The following is a 14,924-nucleotide window of genomic DNA, read 5'->3' as shown; positions in this document are numbered from 1 at the left end:
CCAAAATTTCCAAATACTTGACATTTTTATTCATATCATTTTCTCATTCAACAAATACTCAGTGAGCAACTCTTGTGCTTCCTATACTCTTCTAATTATTGGGGATTCAACAAGGACCAAAAGAAGGGAAAACCTATGAACTCAGAAAGTTTGTTGTTTAAGAGCAAGGCTCTGCAAAATAAGCATCCACATAAAAAATGATATAGCATATTAGATGGTGAAACATAAGAAGACAGATAAATCAGGGAAGTGACAGGTATTGATGAGCAAATGGGATGTTTTGTGGTCTTTTTTTTTTTTTTTTTTTTTCTCCTCAGTGGTGAGGCTTCATGGTCATTTCTGTTAGGGGTGTCCAGATCAGATCACACAGAGAGAGGTGATACTTAAGAAAATGTCAGTACAGATGGGTGAACAGGTTGTTAATATCTAGGACAACTTTCTTAGTACAAGAAACTGAAGGTTTCATTCAAGAGACCCTGAAATATGAGCATGCATGACTGCAATATTAAAGAAAAATGCAAAAAGACCAATTTTGTGCTCCCTGGGAGATTACTGGAAAACTACATCTAAGAAACAATTGGTTGGATAGAAGAGGACAAAATAGGTCACTGTACTTAGTTTATCTTTTACTATGAGTGAAATGAAGTTTCATGAGTTTGACAGAAGAATAACATGATGTGACTTAAGTTACTAAGATTGTTTTGGCCAATGTGCTGAAAATAAGCATGTAGTGGGAATGCAAAAGTAAACACAAGATGGAAGGTTAAGAGAATATTTCAAGAGCTTTGGAAAGAAATGATGGTGGCTCAGACAGGCATAGTATGGGCTTGCTCAATGGGTAAGGGAAAAAAATTTGAGTATACAATAGGCAATATTCTAGAAGGAAATCTATGTGCATAATATTTTATGCTAATATATATATGTAAGAACTAAAAAAACACATGGTCTTATAAGTAATCGCAACTTTTACTTTTTGAATAAATCTTCTGATGGTACAATAGTGTCTTTTTATTTAGGGGTGATTATATTGTTTTGTTATTGTTTGTTTTTAAATATAAAATGCTTCCAAATTTGCATGTCATCCTTGTATAGGAGCCATGCTAATCTTCTCTGCATCTATCCAATTTTAGTTTTTGTGCTGTTCAAGCAAGCAGAGTGGTGGCTATATTGTTAGCATTACAACTGGCTTTGTTCTGTCTCTAGGCCATTCCTATCCTATAATATAAGCTGTAATAATTCATACAAAATCTCACTTCTAATTAAAAATTTAAGGTGAGAGAAAATATGTGTGTGTGTAGGATTTAACCAAGACCCATATAATTCAATTTCTCCTCATATAATTATTAAAAATCAAATATAAAATCATTTTCATCAGTTTTACTTATAAGACTTTGTTTTTGCCAATATCCTATACAGACCAAATGTTATTAAAAAAATCATTCTACCTATTACATTACCAAAAAACACACTTTTTAGATATTTTATATAGATTTTTAGAAAAGAATGGATAATTTATATTACTTTAGAAGAGAGTAACTTCACCCCCCCCCCCAGATAACCATGCCCTCTTCTTAATAAAATATGTTAGATGGTAACTTATCTGTTTGACACTACTACTCCTACTCGAGGCTGGGGAAAATTGCTTCTCATAATATGCCACCTATACTGTTCTAGGTGAGACTTAAGAAAGGAAAGTGGTAATATTTAGAAGACAGAAAGGAAGCAGTGATCATTACTCGGTAGGTTGTGGTATACAGGCATGGTGATAAATAGAGGCAGCTGCAATATGTTTCCTCTGATTTTAGAGTTGACCAGAAACAGCACAAAACCTGCTACTTAGAGCTTTAAGAGTGACAGTTCCCTTAGAAGCAGTGGTTTTCACAGTGAAGCGATTTTTCAAAGTGGCTTCTTAAAGCTTTCTTAAAGGTTCTTGATCTTTTGGCATTGTGATGCCCCCAGATATGGTTTTCTTTTTAAAATTCCCCTGGCTATTCGGGGATTTCTGATTCCACACAACTGCTGGAGATTTACCCCAAAGATACAGATGCAATGAAATGCCGGGACACCTGCACCCCCATGTTTATAGCAGCAATGGTCACAATAGCCAAACTGTGGAAGGAGCCTCGGTGTCCATCGAAAGATGAATGGATAAAGCAGATGTGGTCTATGTATACAATGGAACATTCCTCAGCCATTAGAAACGACAAATACCCACCATTTGCTTCAACGTGGATGGAACTGGAGGGTATTATGCTGAGTGAAGTAAGTCAGTCGGAGAAGGACAAACATTATATGTTCTCATTCACGTGGGGAATATAAATAATAGTGAAAGGGAATATAAGGGAAGGGAGAAGAAATGTGTGGGAAATATCAGAAAGGGAGACAGAACGTAAAGACTGCTAACTCTGGGAAATGAACTAGGGGTGGTGGAAGGGGAGGAGGGCGGGGGGTGGGAGTGATTGGGTGATGGGCACCGGGGTTATTCTGTATGTTGGTAAATTGAACACCAATAAAAGAAGAAAAAAGAAAAGAAAAGAAAAGAAAAGAAAAGAAAAGAAAAGAAAAGAAAAGAAAAGAAAAGAAAAGAAAAGAAAAGAAAAGAAAAGAAAAGAAAAGAAAAGAAAAGAAAAGAAAAGAAAAGAAAAGAAAAGAAAGAAAAGAAAGAAAAGAAAAGAAAAGAAAAGAAAAAAAAGAAAAGAAAAGAAAAGAAAAGAAGAAACTTTCCATTATAAAAAAAAAAAAAGGTTCTTGATCTTCACAAGTTTTCTCATGGTTGTATTTCAGCTTCCAGATATGCAAGGTTTTTCAGACTTTCCTGCAAGTTCCAACTTGTCCATCACTACAGACTCTTCAGACAGCTATGGTGACTGTTCCTCTAAATCTCTGACTTCCCTCCCCCATCTGCTCCACCCCATTTCCAGAGGTGCACTTCCCAATTCGTCCTACATTTCAAGAAACTCTAATTTCTACTCTAAATTTCTTGCTCTAACAATACTTTGACTGAGTGACAGGCACAATGATACATCCCTCTGACTTAATCAGCTGATGCGAGAAGGTTTTTTTAACCATTTTGTACTCCATAGGATGTAGATTATAGAAGCTTACATAAAACTGACAACAGGAATTAAAGATGTCATTTACTGACTGGAATATATAATAATTCTTACTGGTGACATTTTCTGAGTTGTTACTATGGATGAGGCATAGAGTTAAAACTCAACGCAAGGCATTATAGTTGATATAGTCAATAATCTCACTTCAAGTGAAGAAATCAAGGCTTAAAGATAGTGAGGTCAAAGAAATGTTGCAAAATATGAATTCAAATAGAATTATTCTAAAACCGAGCTTTGTTATACACATATATGGTGAACTACTTCCCAAGAAATAACCACAAGTAACCTAGTGAGACATAATATCTGGTAGCTTTGAATCCTTCCCTTCACTATTTGTAGCTGAACACCTGGGTATTATTATCTCCTGGCTTCATGTGACATGTTTAGGTTAGCAAAGATTTGGAATGTAGCAAAAAACCTGTGCTATGTAGAGGACATATTTATCTTAAACGTCAAGATGACTCACATTTTTCAGACTCTCTGCCTAGAAAATTAGCTGAAATGAAAAGTAGTGCTCCATACATATAGAATCTTTGATCTTAAGGTGAGTGCAGATTTCCCTTTCCCAATAGAATGAAGCTGAAAGACATAGGTGAAAAGGGAAACCAAGTAAATTCATCTTTTTTCTGGGTTTATTAACCAAAAGTCATAGACTTCTCTTGAAAATGAGCTCACCTTTCCCAATAGATTCTCCCATTCTTATGTCCAGATTATTGCTTAAAGTGCTAAACTGTAGGATTTAGTGACTTTAAAAGAGCTATAAACTTCTGAATATGCCCAATTTGTAGAATGAAATTATCACTAGCAGTAAGAGAATCTGTCTCATTTACTAAATCATATAAATATAAAATCACTAATTATTGGCACTCAAATAAAATGGTCTGTCATATTTATTGGTTAATTATAGATTAAATGAGAAATTACCATCATAAAGCATTTCTACACTTATTAAGGAAGTGTCATTGTGTTAATTCCACAAAGTATATTTATAGGTCTATAGATAAATATAGCAAGATTATAACTACATAATATAACCTGTATTTATGTCTAACCTGTAAAAGAATACTTTTATAGTTCAAAATTGAAGATGTGATGAAGTCATTTTGATAGATTCATTTGATAATTAGCCTACGAAGTTATAAAAAGACATATGAATAATGACTTAGACAATTAATTTCCTTTCTTCAGGAAATAAAATATAGTATTAATATGTGTGTGTCTATTTAAGTCATTTTCCAATACAATAATCTGCTGATAAAATAAACCCAGATTAAATAGATAATATGAACATACTTTAAGAATAAATTATGAATAATGGCACCGATGCAAAAAAATGCTTTTTAAAAGAAATTTAAGATGAAGTTACATATTGTATCTTATCATGACCATATATTTTATTCCATATATGTTTCAAGCCTGTGCTGTATTTGTACTATACCTAAGCCTTTGAATGATATCTGGACTAACCGCTTGGTCATACAGGCCAGTTCTGGATCAAATTAATTGTCTTGAACTGCAACAAAGTCCTTACTTCCACTTGAAAACCACTGTACTTTTCCTTCATCTAACTGCTCTCCCAATTTACTTATTAGTCACTCAAAATCTTTGCTATTCTCCTCAAGTTATCTATCCAGCCCTCTTATCATGCCATTAGGTGACCTCATCTCCTAGCCATCAAGTAATAACTATTTCCAAGTCCTGATCATTTCTACACATTTCTGTACACATTCTTACTATCATAATATCTTTAGTCTCAGATGTGCTGGCTCCTCCTTTTGTTTAAGACACGAAGCCCTTATCCTGAGTTAAAATTCCTATCTCCACCAGAAGACATCACTACCAGAAATGATGTAAATCATTATCCTCTCTCTCAGCTTCTCTTTATCTGGTATCTCTTTTCTATTACCTTACAAACATACAGAAATGTCTTCCAATCCATGTATTTTCCCCATAGTTCGGTTTTCATTTGCCCCCACTTTCTTTCATTACTTCTCCTACTACACTTAACATATTTCAAAAAGAAACTCACCAGGAGAAAATATTTTCAAAGGAAATCATACATACACAAAATTTTAAAATATATATATTTGTAGTAAGAATATTCAAGGAAAAATTAATACAATTGAAGATAGCAAATATCTCAAATTATGATTCAAAAAATAATTCCTTGGGTGCCTGGGTGGCTCAGTTAAGCATCTGATTCTTAACTTCAAGCTCAAGCCATGATCTCAGGATTGTTGAGATTGAGCTCCACTTCAGGTTCTGCACTCAGTAGGAAATCTGCTTGAGATTCTCTCTTCCCCCCCACCCCATACCAGCACAAATGCACTGTCTCAAATAAAAAATCTTAGAGAAAAAAATAAAGAGAAAAATCATTCCTGAAATAAAAGATTCCTGGAAAATATGTACTGAAAGAGTAACCTCTTATTGGAGAAAATTTGCCAGAAAGCCAACAATGAGACATATGATGGTAAAAATCAGTGAATTTTAAAGAGAAAGTAAATTTTCTTTGGCCTCCTGGCAAAAATATCAAGTCAAATATAAAGGAGAGAAAAATCAAATCATTGTCATAATTTTTGACAGCATCCTTTCATACCAGAAGATAATAGTTGAAATTTTAAAAGACATTCAAAGAAAAGGTAAGTCAACGATTTTATATTTATCCACATTTAAAAGCTGCATACAAACGTTTATGAAGAAAGTTGAATCTTCTAAAGATTCTAGATGTCAGGGAATAATGATCTCTTTGAAAAGATTAAAGTAAAATTTGTTTTAAATAATCAGAATGACTAGAGATATATCAACATAAACCTGCAGGTGAAAAGAAACATATCTTTACTTACAGAAGTAGCAAAAAAAATTCTTGCACTGTATTTGAAATAGACTTGATCTAGGGATATTCTCAAGTACGTAAGTAAATGATTAGACACCAAGATATTTACTATTACTGTTACTCCTTCCAAAAACAAAATAAATATTATAGTTGAGAAAAAGTATCAATCTTTTATTCAAAAAGATACAACTTTGGTCAATTGAGTCCTTATTTTAGGATAATCTATAATCTCAGGTAGTTTATACTCATTCATTTGACTATCCACTTGAAATTTTTTATGTCCAGAATGTTTAGACTACCACAAATTTGTAAGGCAAACCTTAAAACTTTCTTCTAACAAAATATTATTAAGTAAAATCTACTATTTGATATTCACTCTCTGGCCAACAGATCTGGCAAAGGTTGACAAAATATATTGAGATGTTAAAAATTCTACATATTTCTGTTCTCCTCCTTCATTATCCTGGATTGCTTCAATTTTTAATCAGTAACTGTAATGTTTATGGCAACAAAAAACAGTGCTTTATGTCTTAATAGGCTAGTTATCCTTTTAGAGGTAATTGTAGGCTATTTTAACAATAATTATAAATCCTATCATATCAAATTAACAAAAAGGTTTTTGTTTTCAAAGATTTTATTTGAGAGTAAGCGGGCCATAGAGTATGAGCAGGGTAGAGGAGCAGATGGAGAAGGAGAAACAGACTCCCTGTTGATTAGGGAGCCCCACACCACTGGATTCCAGGGCCCTGGAATCATGACCTAAGCTGAAAGCAGATATTTAACTAACTGAACCACTTTCTTTGAATTTTTTTTACTTAATTTCAAATTGTAGTTTAGGATAATAATTCCTAAAAGGTTATTTTATTATTTAAAGTTCCAGAAAATATGATCAACTGAATATTTTCATTTCATAGACCCCACATACACATGAACAAGTGCATGTAAAAACTTTTTAAATCTTAGTAATGTGTATGCCCCAATTAATTGTATTATGCCAATATCAATTTTCTGGTTTTGGTACTCTACTATAACCTGGTAAGGAGGGAGGATGGTAAAGGTTATATCTAATAACTCTCTGTACTATTTTTGCAACTTCTTATGAATCTACAATTATTTCAAATTTAGAAGTTAAAAAGTAAAAAAAAAGTTTAAAAGTAAAATTATTACACCTTGTAAGTTACAACGGAAAACTCTTTTTAAAAATTCAATGTTTTCTTTGAAATGATTCATTCATTTTTGTGTCTATCAATTAAAAAACTCAGAACAAGAAAAAAAATAAGATTTTTGGAGGGCAGCATTATTTCATTCAAGAGAAGCCATATTGAATGTATTCCTCTTTTCAGGTTAAGTTGACTTGGCACCAGCAAGCCCAGTAGTTTGAAGTTTTTTTGTAGCAGGTACAGGTAAACTAGGGTAGCTGCTCACTTTGACCCTATAGACTCTGAAGACCAGAGAAAAGTCCCTTGTTGACCGATAGACCCACTGCATGATCTGCAGGCAAGGCTTGAGGCCCCACAGAGGTAGGCCATCTTCAGAAGTACACAACCTGCTTTAAAATGTGTCCCTTGCTCCTGTCTTAATTTTTAAGAGGCAAAGAATGGGAAGGCAGGTGATCTTATTTTGCTTGACTGATCCTGAACCATCACTTTTTCATGTTTAGGAAAAAAAACTTGGGTGCATTTAGTATTGTGACAGGCTCTTAGAAAATGGTTATAGGCTCAAAACTCTTGTGGCACCATCTTGTATAATTTTCCTGCCCACACCCAGGGGCACAGTACTGCACAGGCCTCCCTACCTCTACTAATTTTTTTAAAGAATTCTCCAGTGAAAATAGAAATAAATATTTTATCATCCTTTTTAATAATTTTACACAAAACAATAGCTCACAAAAAAGACAAAATTTTAACAGAAATTCATGTATCTTATCCAATATAATTAGGACAATTTATTTGCATACCTAAATTGAAGAAAAATTTATAGTGTATGTAATAAAATAAGTGAAGTAACTGAATTCTTAATACATAGGGAAATTTCAAGTATTTAACTTTTCTGTCCTATTTTACAATTTTTTTGTCTTGTTTTGCTTTATTTCTTAAGTTTATACTATATGTCAGGCATAGTTTGTTTTATTAATATTATTTTTCCACTGATCCAATAAGTAAATTAAAACAATTTTCAAAAGAGTAGACACCAGTTCAGCTTAACTATGATAACTATGGGCTCATGAAATGCATTCAGGTGGGAAAAATAAAAAGTGCTTCCAAACTGTAATTTGTTTTTAAAGCTTTCTACTCTTGATATTATCTTCAATTTAAGAAAAGCACCTTATTTTATTTAACAAAGTTGTAAATAGAGGATATTAAACTGAAATATTTTGTATTTTTATTTTCTTTGTGCTTAAACATTCACCATCTTCTAAAGAGTGATTGATTGATTTGTTGAGAGAGAAATGTTTTCTTATCTCTGATGATGTAATAGTTTTTGATTCTCTGAGTAGCAGTATTATTCATGACCTTTCAATAGATCATTTCCTTAAGTAGATTTGTACTTATGATTTATAAGATATGTATATTTTTATTATATAATTTTAAATGCCCGTTTCAATCTTTCAGTTCAATTTCCATTAAGATTTCATGTGGTGTTAGTATAATACTTTATCTTACAAAGTGATAAGTGTGTTTTGTTTCTATTAACAATTAGCCCTGCAAGTCAAATAGTTATATAAGATTCAATGTTACAGCATTAAATTTATCTTATAATATGATCTCTATACTTACTTTTAATATTGAGAATGAATAATGTAATGTAAGACCTCTGATTTATAATATAAAAAATGCAATATAAATCTCTGCACAAGTAATACACACAAGCCACTGCATGTTGTTGGGGAAAAGTGTAAACTTGTAATAACTTCTAATTTCTTATGAATGATATGAGTTAAGAATTTATACTTCAATCACATAACCTCTATGTTTTCTCATTTAGAAAAAGTAGAGGTAGTAGCACTTGTCTGGTCTAGCTCACAAAGATTATGTAAGGATCAAATGTGATGACATCAGAAAAAAAATTGAAAAACCTTTTATTTTAATTATACTTGTGGCAGAGTCAGGTAGGGTATGTGATAATTAAGAAAAAGCAAATCATAAAAGAACAACCAATTACTGTGTAACTGAGCATCTTCTAGATGCAAACCATTGAAGTAGGCATGTTAGAAGATGCAACTATTAGATTCAATTTGTTTCAAAAACCTACACTTTAGAATTAATAATACAATTAGAACGGATTCCTTTAATTACTTCATTTACAAACTCTTTATCTTTCTCCAGTGACTTGATTGCTATTTTTTTTGATTGCTATTTATATTGCTTAGTGATAAATGTGTATTTTTATGTTAGTTAAACACGAAACTATAAATAGGTTAGAACTCTGCTTATAATTCCAATTCTCAAACCCTTCCAAAGCTTTCAATTTTTAAAAAGTAAATCTACAGTTATTTATACCTTCTAGTGACTTACACCTGTTAACTCAAGCTCTATTTGAAATATTCTTTATAAAAAACAGTATTCTTTATTTTTCCAATTTTATTTTTTTAAAGATTTATTTATTTATTTATTTATTTATTCATTCATTCATTCATTCATTCATGAGAAACTCAGAGAGAGAGAGAGAGAGAGAGAGAGAGAGGCAGAGACACAGGAGGAGGGAGAAGCAGGCTCCATGCCGGAGCCCGAGGCGGGACTCGATCCTGAGACTCCAGGATCGCGCCCTGGGCCAAAGGCAGGCGCTAAACCTCTGAGCCACCCAGGGATCCCCTATTTTTCCAATTTTAAAATACCAAACGCTGAACCTAAAACTGCTCCAAAAAATAGCCTTAATAAAAAAAATTTATATATATATCAGATATTAAGTTATCAATTAAGGTTATATTAGATTATCAGAACTACCAATAAACAGGCATAATTTCTACTGATAGTTTGTTCTAAATGCTTCCATGTCCTTTTATATATGTGTGCCTATTGAAAATATTTTTACATAAGTCAAAATCTTATTTCTTACTTGTGGTTTGTGCAAAAAAAGTACAGATGCAAAATTAAGACATGAAATTACTTTTATTCCTACCATCCTGACCTAATTTTTATTTTTTTAAAGATCTTATTTTTAAGTAATCTCTACACCAGTGTGGGGTTCAAACTTACAACCTTAAGATCAAGAGTTGCATGCTTTTCTGGCATCCCCTGACTTAATTTTTAATGCCTGAAAATATAGATAAAACTTAAAACATCATATTTATTAGGAAATATTATTTCCTGGCCTATCTGATTTATAAAATTGTTATTATCTTCCCCAAGTAATAAACATAATCTTCCAATGAGATCAGAATAACCACATACCAGCCTATAATATAAATGTGCCATGTTTAATCCAACCAAACACCAAATTAACCAAGTAAAATACTTACAGCTAACAAACATTTGCAAAACTTATTTAGCCTCAAGTAATAAAAAGTACAATTAGGACTAAAATGCTGCTATTTTGCTTCTGCTACCTTTGAAGAAAATATGCAATTTTTAAGTGTCTCAAGTGTCTCCCTTATTTACGACCTTTATTTTTTTGGTTGAACTTTATAGATACTGTATGTTTAATTTGATTTATCTAACTTCCTAGAAATTTAAAGTCTCAGTTTCAAAACAATAATAGACAATAATATGTGATGAAGTATATAGTGACAATGATCTGTTGTGTTTCCCAGTCTACAAAGTGTTTTAAATACACTATCCTGTTTCATCATTTATGTCTTGCTAAGAGTTATTGTTATCCTACAAAGTGATATCATGTTTAGAAAGATTGTATGGTTTTTATTCAATAACACATAGTAAGGACACCTGGGTGGCTCAGCAATTGAGCATCTGCCTTTGGTTCAGGACACGATCCTGGAGTCTCAGGATTGAGTCCCACATCAGGCTTCCTGCTGGAGCCTGCTTCTCTCTCTGCCTATGTCTCTGCCTCTCTGTGTCTCTCATATATAAATAAAAATAAAATCTTAAATAATTAATAATAATAATACATGGTGTTCTGGGATCACAGCAGAAAAATCAACAACCTAGTGGCCTCTAAAATCTATTATTTATCTCTCTAGTAACACAGAATTTGGCCAAAGAAAAAACAAACATACATATTAAATAAAATGACCTTATTAAGGGCAATGGGTCATATAGGGTAAAATAATATTTTTAGATTTTTTTACATTTATTTAATGTATACTAAAGCCATAAAAAGTCTCTATGTTTAATATTACATGAGCAGAACAACAACATCAAAATTTTGACCCATATTTTAAAGATATTTAGGAATTTGAAAGGAATTACAGAGAGTGGAGGTTCTGAAGACAGGATTAACAAAGAGAAGTTTGGACTAATTCAAAAAAATATATGTACTCCTTTTTTTTTTTTAATATATGTACTCCTATGTTTGCTGCAGCATTATTTATAATAGCCAAGCGATGGAAACAGCCTTAAGCATCCACTGCTAGCTAGGTGAATGTATAAAGAAGATGTGGGGTGTATATGTGTGTATGTATATATATTTCTATGGAATAGTTCTCAGCCACAAAAAGGATGAGTTATTTCCATTTGTGACTGCATGAATGGGCCTAGAAAGTATCATGCTAAGTGAAAAAGTCAGATGGAGAAAGACAAATACACAATTTCATTTATATGTGGAATTTAAAAAACAAAACAAAAAGTAGAGTCAGACCTATAAACACAGAGAATAGCTACGATTGCCAGAGAGAAGCAAATTTTCGTTGGGCAAAATGGGTGAAATGGAGTGGGGAATGGAGGCTTCCAGTTACAATAATGAGTAAATCATGAGAATAAAAGGTATAGCATGTTGAGGAGGAATGGATTGGGGGAAGAAGTCTAGCAAATCTGGACAAATCAACACTACAATGCAAAACCTAATGGGCTAAGATTTGAGAATTAGGCAATACAGGGACAGAAGAGGGGGAGCCTGAAAATTTTAATCTTTTGATTTGGTGCAACATTACTGTACAAAATTATGCCTGGCAATATAATACTGTATATGTTAGTCAGAAAAGATAAAGATAACTATGAATATTTGTATTTGCAGGTCTTGATCCATACCTATATATGTATGATGGGCTTAGTTACCTTTTCTGTTATTTGCACAGCGGAATTGTAAAGGGATTATTGTCCTCCTGTACTGAGAAATTCTGAAATGATTTGTACATGAGCAGAAAGAGCATTTTCTCCCCCAGCACTGGGGACTATCATTAGTTTCAATAGTTTTAAAGGACATTTTTTTTTCCTTTTTTTCACCATTTCAACAAATGTCAAGAAAAAGGTGTTTCAGCTTTTACCCATCAAGTAAGTACTCAACACATTGTCATTACAGCTGGTGACACTGTGAATACCTGAAGAACAAAGCTGAATACAAATAACATCTAATGATTCACATTTATTAAAATGATTCCATCAGCCTTTTCTTTATTTTACCCAAGAACTCCTTCTACTGTTCAGAAAAAAAAAAAACAAAAACCCTGACAGTGTAGATAATAGCAATCACATGTCAGTATTCTAGAAAGCCACTTCTTTCAGCTTCTTAAAGAGAAAACCTGCCATTCTAGGAAGCATAACTGCCGTTGTGGTGTGTGGTTTTTTGTAGGTTGGAAGATAGTTGTGTCATGTGATTTGGACCTCAGGAGCAGTGTAGAGTTGATCTCAAGAGAAAGAGTTGAGAGGTGCTAGGACCACCTGTGAATGGTTTTGTGTATGCTTGTAAGCTTTTTATCTCATTAATTTTCACGATTAGCCCCAGGATTAGTTTGACTTGTAAAAGTCCTGAACTAAAAAGTTCCTTTTGAAATAACAATGTCTTTGTGGTTTTTTTCCCCCGTCTCATTTTAAAGGCTAGATTATTCCCAACTACCATTCATTAATGATTAATGAGCAATAATTAATTATTAATTACTGGGAGGAAAGATTACATGAATTTGCCTTGGGCTTGACAAGCTGTCAAGGATTCCTGCCAAGGCTGCCAGGCTTAGCAAGTTCCAGAGAAGTTATGACACTGAACACTGAAAGTTAAGGGACATTTCTCAGAACTGGAGAAAAAGCATGTGGATGACAACAACAACAAACTTCCCCTAAGTTTGTCTTTGTCTCTTGCATGGGAAAAGGAACAGAAGAATGATTTGTTATTGTTCTTCCCTGTTAAAAAGAGTCATATTAACTGCATATCTTGTAAGAATTGCATGCAACAAACAGTGCCCACAAGGACGTGATTTCTAAGAGGAATAACCAGAAAAGGATCATTAATTATTCTTATTTTAAAATATTTTCTAGTAAATGAAAATAAATGTTTCTGCAAATAATACATTTAAGGCTATATTTAGATATGAAAAATCTCAAGCAGACTGATGATGAGTGTGTCTAAGACACAGGCAGATTTGGGGCTCTGGTACATTAGTCACACTTTAAAATTTAATCTCTATATTCAAGATGTGCTCAACTGAATAGAAAATGAGATATTTTGCTATTCTGAGTAGGAGGAGTTCTCTTTATCTTTTAAGATTTTTAATGGTAACAAAATATGTATCTTCAATTATTTAAAAGATGCATTTTTGAACTGTATTTTATATAATTGTGAGGAAATTCATGCAGATCACAGCAAAATATCCTAGTTCATCTTGTTCATAGCTCTTTAGCATAAGAGATGCTTTATTATGAGTTGTAAATGTTTACCAAACTAATGCACAAATCAATATTTCTAGAATAGGTTTATTCCTGTATCCCTAAATTCGCCATATAGTTAGCATTCCTATTCATTTTCTTATTCTTAAAGACAGAAGACTAACACTTGTGCTTTCTCTACATAGGAAATGTAACAAAAAGTATTTTAACATATTACAAGTATTAATGTTTTATACTCATGGGCCATTTGTATAATACTTAATGGGAATAATGCTGAAAGTCCCAGAAAGACCAATCATAAACAATTATGAGTTTTGGCCAGCCTGGGGGGTTCAGCGGTTTAACACCACCTTCGGCCCAGGGCATGATCCTGGAGACCCACGATCGAGTCCCACATCAGGCTCCCTGCATGGAGCCTGCTTCTCCCTCTGCCTGTGTCTCTGCCTCTCTCTCTCTCTCTCTCTCTCTCTCTTTCTCACAAATAAAAAAAAATCTTTAAAAAAATCAAGTATGTGTTTTATTTAATAATCATATAGATGTTATATTTAAATGGTGTCTGTGTAGCATTTACTTTCATTGAGATGGGCAAAGTAAATATAATTTTTCAAGAGGAAAATTCATAAAAACTAGCATAAAAATATTACACTAATTTCTTGCCATCCCCATCAATTTCCAAAACTCTTAAACTTATGTTTATCATGACCTCTCATTAGACCTGCAAATTTAAACTATGCTCCTACAACACTTTATTTTTATTTTTTATTTATTTATTTATTTTTTGGCCCTTGAGTATTTCCTACTGTTTTCATTATCTTTATATTTTAAGATTTCTTTTCATGCCTTTTATTTTATTAATCCATATATAATGAATGTGGTTCAACCTTATAATGAGTTAGTATAAAAGATCTCATCTTCTGGGACTTTTGTGTATCTTTGGTAAATGTCAAAAGGCGATATAGTCCTTTGGCCAGCTAATTTGATAATAATGCAGTAATGTGATTGCCATATGTGATGTGGGGCTGTTGAGCTCAAGAGTCAAAAAAATTTTGAGACATTTTATGGTGCAATAATGTGGTTTCATTGTAGCATGGGGACTGGATCCACGGGCAAAAAAAAGCTACTCTTGTGATTGTGAGGAGTAACCGATTATATTTTCCAGTTTGTGGAGGTAGGGGTAGGTGTAGAGATAAACCTATATTTTTCTAAGGAATTTCTGTCTGCTGAAAGTAGGGTCTACAGGACCTTGGGGGACTGGTTATTGTTAAA

At 32.8% G+C, this 14,924-nt stretch overlaps 1 non-coding gene across 1 annotated transcript; it reads right to left on the bottom strand.

Annotated features, from left to right (window-relative positions):
* Positions 1 to 1,048: 1,048 nt before the first annotated feature.
* LOC119865281 lies at positions 1,049 to 1,150 on the bottom strand. Its single transcript, XR_005376659.1, has one exon. It is a non-coding gene; the product is annotated as a U6 spliceosomal RNA (small nuclear RNA).
* Positions 1,151 to 14,924: the final 13,774 nt, after the last annotated feature.

This window comes from Canis lupus, chromosome 22, assembly GCF_011100685.1.
Source record: "Canis lupus familiaris isolate Mischka breed German Shepherd chromosome 22, alternate assembly UU_Cfam_GSD_1.0, whole genome shotgun sequence".
Lineage (NCBI taxonomy): Eukaryota > Metazoa > Chordata > Mammalia > Carnivora > Canidae > Canis > Canis lupus.
This window is presented reverse-complemented; position numbering and strand designations above follow the sequence as displayed.